A 9,386-nucleotide genomic window follows, 5' to 3' on the forward strand; every position below is an offset into this window, starting at 1 on the left:
ACCATACAATGGTGTCAGTCAAGCTTCTCGGAAAGCACTATCCCTGCGTTTTCATGTTTCTATGCGTGTGTTAACTTCAACTGATTCAATCAAGCGCCAAGATTGTGTCCTGACATGTAGTTTCTAGTATGTGAGGTTCTGCCTGCATTCCAGCTAGGTTCTGGCCCCGCTTAAACATAAGATGAAACAGAGTATAGTTCCCTTAACATAATGCGAGGCGTCAAGGTCTTGTCGATATCCAACCGAAAAAGAACAAGACAAGCATTTCACTCTTTTTTTCAACATAGTATGTTCATAATAGTTATAACGTAGATACGTTTGGATTTAGATCTCCCACAATATATTATAATTATTACAAACGCCGGAGATACCAAAATCACGCTAAGCTCTCCGCTCTTGAAGAAAACATACCGAGAGGATTTTATTTTTTTGCAGCTCGTGACGCAAATATTTATCACAGACAGGTGCCTCATTGGTTATGCACAGCGCACTTGTTGCGCTCCAGACTATCTTAGATTTCGGCGGCATCTGTCACCTGTTGAAACTGTCCCCGAACGTGAACCCCTATATTCGCCAACGAAATGCTGATGAACTGTTACCGACCTCAAACCGGCCGGCGAAGCTTACCCGTATTCAATCCGTGAGCCGCGTTTGTCCTCGACGAGCGCCCGGCATCGCTTGAATGCCGATCCCGTTGTAATAAAGTCAGTCACCCGTGCTCACCCATAGGAGTAAAAAAAGAAAGAAAGAGGTTGTCAGGTTTCGGCTACTGTGCAAGAGGCCAAAAACGTGACTCTCGCGCATTGTGGAGACTGACAAGGCGAAAACGGCATGGGTGGGTCCTCTTCAGGCACGTAGCCAGGATTTTGTCTCGGGGGGGGGGGGGGGGGGGGGGGGCGGGGGGGGGGAGGCGCCCATGACAAAGTGCTGTATGAGGGGGACGGCGGAGAGGAGGTCCCGCAAAATGGAAGATTGGGGGGGGGGGGGGGGGGGGGAGGGGGGGGGGTCCCGGGCCCCATGCCCTCCGCCTCCCTTGCTACGTGCCTGGTTCTCTTTATGGACACCCGAGCCTCCAGCACCTGGTTGTTTCCTTCCGCAGTGCTTTTGCTGCGCGTACAAGCTCGACGCTTCCGAGACGACGAAGCGTTGCCGAAGGTATCGACGCGCGCTGGAAGTGTTGCAACTGAAACTCCTCTCTACCGTTCACATTCAGTCAGTGACCTTTGTTCTTCTGTTTCCCACCACGCAACCTACATTTATCCACCATAATCACTCACTGCTTAAGAATCGCAGGGCGTGGTGGGTCCGGAAGCATCTTATTATCGCTCCCTCAGCTACTGAGCTTGTTTCTTGTTGCTAGGAATTTTTTAATTGATTTTTTATCGTAAGTGTGTGAGGAACAACGTTCAGACATTTTGTCTCACAAAATTCGCGTACTCTGAGAACTGCGTGAAATATTCGATGAAGCGCAACTTACGCCTTCTTATTCAGTCAGCACCAACAACAAGGTGTGGGCAACGTTCCTTACGGTTTAAAATCACGCGGCAGTTGTACAAAAAAAAGATTAAATGAGACTGCTAAATTTCCGATCGCTCTCACCAATCCTGATATACGTTCTTACAATTTGTTAACTCTCCGTTTGTCGGATGTCCGAACAGCGTTCACGACGGCTATTTGCGCAAGAGGTCACGTGAGAGGCACACTTTGAATTGCTTATGGTTAAATTCTTATAAATCGTCGTTGCTGACATGTATTTTTGTGAATAGAGTAGTTTATCAATAAAAAACTACCAGCGAGCTCAGTAGGAATACGATGCGTACATTAGCTTGGAAAATGCCTACAAATATAGAGTATGACCTCATCGTAACCGCGCTAAATTTAGACGGAAAACAGCCGTCACGTGACCACAACATTAATTAAATTCCCCACTAAATTTAGCAGGGAACTTAAGTTTCTCCGCTAGATTTAGGGGATAAATTCAGTTTTTCCGCTATATTTAGCGGACAAGTGCAGTTTTTCCCCTATGTTTACCGGGAAAATGAACGTCACGTCACCTCAACACCAATTCAAATCCCCGCTAAATTTGATGGGGAATTGAATTGGTGTTGAGCTCACATGACGTCGATTTTTTACTTAGGTAAATTTAGTGAAAAGCTGTAGGAATAGGGGAGGGTACGTAGGAGGAGGAGGTGAGGGAGCGGAGGAGAAGGAGGAAGGGTGGGACTAGGAGAGGGTACGGAAGAGGAGGAGGGGCATACTCTCCCCTTCGTACCCTCCTCTCCTCCTCCTGAAAAGCGCCACTCTAATTTCGCATTACAAAAATTTGAAAACGTATTTCATTTTTTTTTTTGTACTTGTTCATTAGTATCGGTGGTTATAAACTCTCAATACGTCCCAGTCACAACACCAAGCCCAATTCTTGTAACCTTCAACTGATTACATTCGCGAAGGACGTCGTGTAAATAGCACGCAAGAAACATCTTTCTCAGCAACGTAGAACAGGGGTAACTGAATCAATACCTTTTTTATAAGTAAGGAAAACAATATTGGAAAATATTTATTGTGATAATTTTGATTGATTTTATTGCTCCAAGTGGTTGTTATTTGTTAGAGATAGAATGCAAGACGTTATAGATCACCATACCTGCAAGAATAATAATTTATCTATAGTCTTCATGGTTTTCGTAAAGAAAGTTGGTAGTTCGGAAAGCGAAGTTAGCCTTACATCTCAGTATCATAGCTCACGCATCGTACCCAGAAAGAAAAAAATAAAAACAAAAATATGTAAACGAGACAAGCCTGGAACACAATTTACACAATGCTCCATATTGCATCAATCGCATGTTCATCGATATTAAGTTGAGAATTTGCCCTGGAATTTAAATTCAGCGTTTAGTTAAATTGAAAATGAGGAACACCACTCGCAGACACAGACACCCTTGATCGTTCAAGATCCCATCGAGTTTGTTATATATCAGTTTTTTATTCATTTATTTGTCTTATATCCAGAAACAGCCGATACCTTAGTACAGGTACACACTCAGACACAACATACACTTTAAAAAAAACACGTACACCTAATGGCAGAGCACATACAAAACCCGAACAGTGCTGCTAGTAAATGTGAATGTTTAGCGCGCTTTTCAAATCCCTCTCAGTCCAATCCATTTATCAATCTATTTGACAACCTAATTCAATTTATCGTTTACCAGGTAATACTTACGTTTACGGTTCATTCCATATGAAAATACCCGTTTTTGTTTCGGTTAGAGCTACCGAAAAATGTTCACTTCTAAACGGTTTTAGGTTCGGGTTACTGTAAGGGCTTGAGTCCTTGCTTCTTTTTAGTGCGTCACACCCACGCCTGGACATCTGCTTTATTTCAGTGCTGTAGGCTTGACCGACGGAAAGTTACAAAATACTTTGCATGCTGCGTGTAAGTAATGGTCACGCGTTAACTACCTACTTTACCTCACAATGAAAGTAACGCATTACCGATCCCATTACCGATAAAAAACAAAGCAGGGTACTTTTACGTTACTCTTTTTAATTTAACGTTTTACTGTTTTGTCGGTCCAGGTATGGATGAGCTCATATTTCAAGAGACATTATGTCATGTACAAACTGAACATAATTACTTTATATTTTTTACGGTTTCACCTAAATACTCACGAAAAAATATAAAGAAAACTAAAGAGTTCACATAACTTGGCGCCTAAAAAATGAAAAAAAGAAAATGAAGTGTAATGTTTAAAAGTCTTGGGGTGAACAGGTAACAAGTAACGTAACTAAGTTACCGGTTACATGAAATAAGTAACGCAACTGCGTTACGCGTTACTGCCTTTAAAATGTAACAAGTGCTTTACTGCGTTACCAAAAAAAACGTTTTGCGTAATCAGTAACGCCGTTACTATGCTACCAACCCTTTGTTAAACGCGAAATACCGCCCCCGCAGGTTTATTGTTTACTGCATGGAATCCTTTTAAAGGACATATGCAAAGGAAAAAACATTTTTTTTAAACGGCTTAGATGGAAAAAGGACGCCCTAAAACGATTTTACAACGAAGAAAAAAAATTTTTAGAGCTATATTTACGGCGCAAAACAAATTTGTAGTTGGCGCCCGCGGGCACCGCGGAAAAGTGATCTGTATTTATCACGTGACTGGTCTTTATTTGTCACGTGGTGCTTGCACTCTTTCGGAAGCTTCCTATGGCCTCTAAAAGTAACTTATTCATCTTTGTTTGAAGTATAACAAAAAACCAAGACGAATAAGTAACTTTTAGAGCCCAAAGGAAACTCCTGAAAAAGCGCAAGCAGACGTGATAGACCTGTGCGCCGGTCAGACGACGGCGGCGGCGCCCCGAAGCAGACGAACTTGTGCGGCGGCGGCGACGGCGGCGTGGAGAAACGCGTTGAAGCGGCGTTCGCACAAGGCTCAGCGTGCGGCGGCGACGCAGCGCGGCGGCGCGCGGGCCTACCACGTGACCAGCGGCGGCTCCCGCGAGCGCCAACTACAAATTCGTATAGCGCCGTAAATATAGCTCTAAAAATTTTGTTTCTTCGTTGTAAAATCGTTTTATGACATCCTTTTTCCATCTAAGCTGTCTAAAAAAAATTTTTTTTTCCTTTGCATGTGTCCTTTAAGGGAAACCCCTTATCCCCGTAATCATTCCTTCCGTCCGTCGGTTCGTTCTTCCGCAGATTTCATCGCTGAATTCAACGAAGAATTGAGTCACCCAAACATCAATGTTGTTTTTCCCAAGTTTAACGGGAAATTGATGTCACGTGACCTATACATCAATTACGTTTTCCCACTCAATTTAGCGGTACAAATATCTCACGTAGCCCGTGAACAAATTTAGTTTCGCCGCTGAATTTAAAAGGGAAGTCGGTGAAAATGCAGGTTCTAGTCCAATTTTTACATAACCGGTAATTATCTCATTAAAGGGCTAATATAATCGCTCCTCCAATGCTGCATTCCATGAACTGTGGGACTTTGGAGACAAAGGTAGCGGCCGATTTGTTTTCACAGTTCCGAACAACTGATAAGTACTGGAGGCAAGGTTGAGCAGTAAACATGCGCGTTCAAGCGTCCAAACGCTCCTACAACGCTTTAGAAAGGATTAGCAAAGATGCCAGCCACGTACCAGCTAATTACTACATTTCGTAAACGTAAGCTATGCCGCGACCGGGTAGAACTTTGTCAGATCTGGCCGTTGGACATTTGGTCGTGCATGTGGGCGGCCAAACCTGGACTCCAGTAAGTATCACACGTTCGGGGATATGAATACAGAAACAAAACAAAAGCCGCGCAAGAGCTCATTTAACAGTCATCGATGGTTTGGAAGCAGCAGTCCATGTGTCTTTCTCACGCACTATAAAGCCAGCTTAAACAGGGCGTGGCGTGTCACGTGCATCTCATTATCGCTCCATAGCCGTTGAGATTCCGGCATCAGCCGATAAGAAAACCGGGGAACCAATCACGAAGAAAGAAGAGACATCATAATAATCCACGCCCTGCGCTTTGATGAAGAGTGTCAGTGACTCTACACAAAAATGATTGAGGCAGGGCATAAAACGCAGTCAAATCCAATGATCAAAGTGCATTCCGCTCCAGAGTGAACATACCGATAATGTGGACGTGTCGACCCACTTCTAATTTTCCGGTAACTGCAGCTAAATGATAAAGCGTAAATCACAATGTTGCGCACCTCATGGGGCTGTCGAAAATCATGTGGCAAATTCATAGCCGCGTCTTGGAAAGTAAAACGGACGGCCGGGCGGTGCGCACCGAGCATGTCACATGGAAGGTATGTCAATAAATCTAGGAAAAACCAGGCGCCAGCAGTAATAAAAATGTAGGCGTCGGCCGGGAATCGAACCCGGGCCACCCGCGTGGCAGGCGAGTATTCTACCACTGAACCACCGACTTTTTTTTTTTCTTTATTGACCACTGAACCACCGACACGTGGGTGTCCAGTCCAAGGCAATTCATTTTAACCGTTAGCTTTCCAAGTGACCTCGTTTAAAACAGGTTTGCTCCCTTTTCCCTTTTGCAAAGTACGACAAAAGTGCGGGCAGCCGTATAATCTTGGCGCGTATGAACACTTCGTCGTCTTGGGAATTTCGCAGCACCCAGCATATTTTCAATGTCGATGCCATCGCGTTTGGCATTATTCGTTAAATAGGTTTATTTTTTTGAAAATACAAAAATTCTCTAACATACGAAACCTCTGAGACCAAGCACGTTTCAATTGAATAGTACCTGCCTAAAGCACGTCGCGGTTGGAAACTTTGAGGTATCACTTCTTTAAATTTAAAATTATGCTTAATTAAACTTACTTCTACATTCTATTTATGAACTTTAACTCAACTCAGGAAAGCATGAACGAGATGAATACACAAACACTCTTAAGCAAGAGTTACAAACAGCATTCAACGTACGTATTGAGTTATTGATACGCTGGAGTGTCCTGGAAGTATGAACTTTGCTATCCTACTCTTGCGCGCTTCAAGTTATGAATGTTTACGAGAGCTTTGGCATAAGTGAAGCTTTCACATTTCCTTTGAGTTTAGTGAAACTTGGAATAATATCATTCTGATACGCCGTTTAAAAAATGTTAAAGTTTTGAATGGCGCTCGTTTCCGAAAACTTGTTTTCAGCTTTGAGTGTCCTTGAAAGACGTCGGAAGTCAAGCTAAATGAAGGACTTTTGTGTTTTCGCTATGATTTATAATTTAATACTGTTAGGGAGATAAACGGTCCGAAGTGCAGCTAGATGTGGCTCCCTGTTACTGATACACAGGTGTTCTCAATCTCTCCTGAAAAGAAACAAAAAAAAAATTTCGACTAAATAAAACTAAACGACGCACGTCAACTGCTGTTCGGCAAGTGATTTTACATGGAAGGATAGGTTGATGCGAAAATAATGTTTGCTGAAACGCACGAGACCTACCATCGAATTTTCAAATATATGACTCGATGAGCTCCTTTGGCGCCTATGTGACATCACATAATAAAAATATGTGAAAAGAAAATGCGTCAGCCGGGAATCGAACCGGGCCACCCGCGTGGCAGACGAGTATTCTACCATTCAACCACCGACCCATTTTTTTCTTATTGCCAGGTTACATATTATATACATATTGAAAAAATAAGGTGCCCCGAAAACTGCAACTTTCAGAAATTGCTTAACATAATGGGGTTAAAACCTATCAGCCACGCTTGGCTGAAGGTCGTTGCGATGGTTAATTTAAAAAGGTTTTGAGGACGGCCAAACCGTCCAGAACTGGTAACCATTCCACATCAGTATTTATCGTTTTGTAACATTCTCTTACCCATTTGATAGTTTCATTGAAGTACTAGCTGGGGGTTTCGTGCGTCAACATCAGCATGCCGCACCGCCATTCTGCTCTTCCATATGCCGTAGAGCCCCAGGGGCATGATTATGTCGTAGGGCAGAGGTTCACGCTCTATTGTTAAGAACCGGATTCCTTAAGGTGACAGTCGGAGCTCTTTTTTTATGGTGCGCAGAAGCACGCCCCAGAAAAAAAGAGCATCCCAGCAGCCCAAAAAGACATGCTCAATGCTCTCCGGTTGTTCGCGAAAATTACAATTTACCGACCAGTAGAGACTCATAGCCTTTTGCCTCCAGAAAAGTCTTTACTGGCAACGTTTCCCTGTGTAATTTAAAAAAAGAAAGCTTTAACCGCCGTTGGTACCATGGCGTTCTTGACTCGCTGTAACACATCATCTCCAGGGGCCCCAGGGCCTATGGACCTATACGTTGGCATGGGCAACAACATAGCACCTAGGTCACGTGTCAAATTTTTGCGTGATACACCAGACAAATAGTTCATAGAAAAACGAACGAACAGAAAACGGCAAATAGATACAACTTCGCGCGAAAACCCCGACAGCGGTCCGCACCGTGCCCGGCAGGACGAAACAACAAATCCCGGTAAAACGTCAAACAGCCTTGTCTGAATGACGGTTCGAAGGAAGGGATCACGCTGGTCACGGCTAAACATAAAGCGTGAGACGAGTTGTCGAACAAATACGTGGCACAGTTAAACACCCCCCGCTTTGGGCTTAAACAAAAGGTTGGTACGGCGAGTTCGCTCCCATTGGGACGCCCAAATAAACACCGCAAATACACGGTTAATCCGTTGAATGTTGATTCTCAAACACTGCAGCACTTGGAGGACATACCGCAGTTTGGACAGAAAAAACACGTTGCACACAGTTGCTCTCGCGAAAATGGATAATTCTCTCCGTACCCACATCTCGCCAGTGGCATTAAGTTTAGCTATTTCTTCTCGCCAGTAATCTGTGGGATCACGGTAATGTTCCAGAGGAACACATAGGTACTTTGATGGCGTCCGTGACCATTGAACATTCCCGAAAACAACTGGAGCAGTCGTTCACTCACCATGCCATAACCCCACGCACTTTGACCATTGCACCGCGCAGGGAGTGACCTCACAAAACCTTTTGGTCAATTCAACAGCTTCTAACACCCCTTGAGGGTCCGAGCAAAAACTGGCAACATCCTCTGCGTATACCAATATTTTAATGTCACATTCCTGTAATGTAAAACCCCTAATATTTTGAGATTGAATGACAGAGCGGCAAAACGGCTCTAGGTACATACCGAAAAGAAAGGGTGATAAGGGACATCCCTGCCGCACTGAAGAGCGGACGTTAATCCCCGCACTAACTGTTTATTAATTACTAGTTTAGTTTTGCTGTAAACATATGCCCTCCTTACCCCCTCAAGCAGCACAGATCCAACTCCCACATGTTGTAAAATGGAAAACAAATCATCGTGACACACCCGATCAAATGCTTTTACAAGATCTATCTGAAGTATAGCTAGTTTCCGATATTGCGCGTCACAGACCTCTAGGACACTTCGAGTATAGTAGTGTGTATGTTGGTGCCAATGATACGACCCTTTATCCCACAGGTTTGGTGCGGCCCTACTATTTTCCATATAACATGCTGCAAACTACTGGCTAAAACCTTCATTAGCACTTTATAGTCAACGTTGGCCAGGGTAATTGGTCTGCAATTATTACTACTACGAAGCTTATCGGCGTCATTACACTTGGGTACCAAGACCATGCGCGTGCACAAAAAAGAGAGTGGTAATTCTTTCTTTTATAGGATTGAGAAAAAACCCTATGCAGAACCGGTGCGATTCACGGCTTAAACTTCTTATAGAAGGCCGTGCTCAAACCATCCGGTCCCGCCGACTTGCCTACGCTTAGGTCATCTATCGCTTTTTCGACCTCTGTTAAACTAATCGGATCTTCTAAAAACGTCGTAGTATCACTATCTAGCTTCGGCTGACTTGGCGAAAATTCCGTATCAAGCACCTTTT

At 43.8% G+C, this 9,386-nt stretch overlaps 1 non-coding gene across 1 annotated transcript; it reads right to left on the reverse strand.

The window, feature by feature from the left end:
- Nucleotides 1–5,860: 5,860 nt before the first annotated feature.
- Nucleotides 5,861–5,933, reverse strand: Trnag-gcc. Its single transcript has one exon. It is a non-coding gene; the product is annotated as a tRNA-Gly (tRNA).
- Nucleotides 5,934–9,386: the final 3,453 nt, after the last annotated feature.

Source organism: Ixodes scapularis, unplaced genomic scaffold (assembly GCF_016920785.2).
Source record: "Ixodes scapularis isolate PalLabHiFi unplaced genomic scaffold, ASM1692078v2 PGA_scaffold1__304_contigs__length_218370807, whole genome shotgun sequence".
NCBI classification, from domain to species: Eukaryota; Metazoa; Arthropoda; class Arachnida; order Ixodida; family Ixodidae; genus Ixodes; species Ixodes scapularis.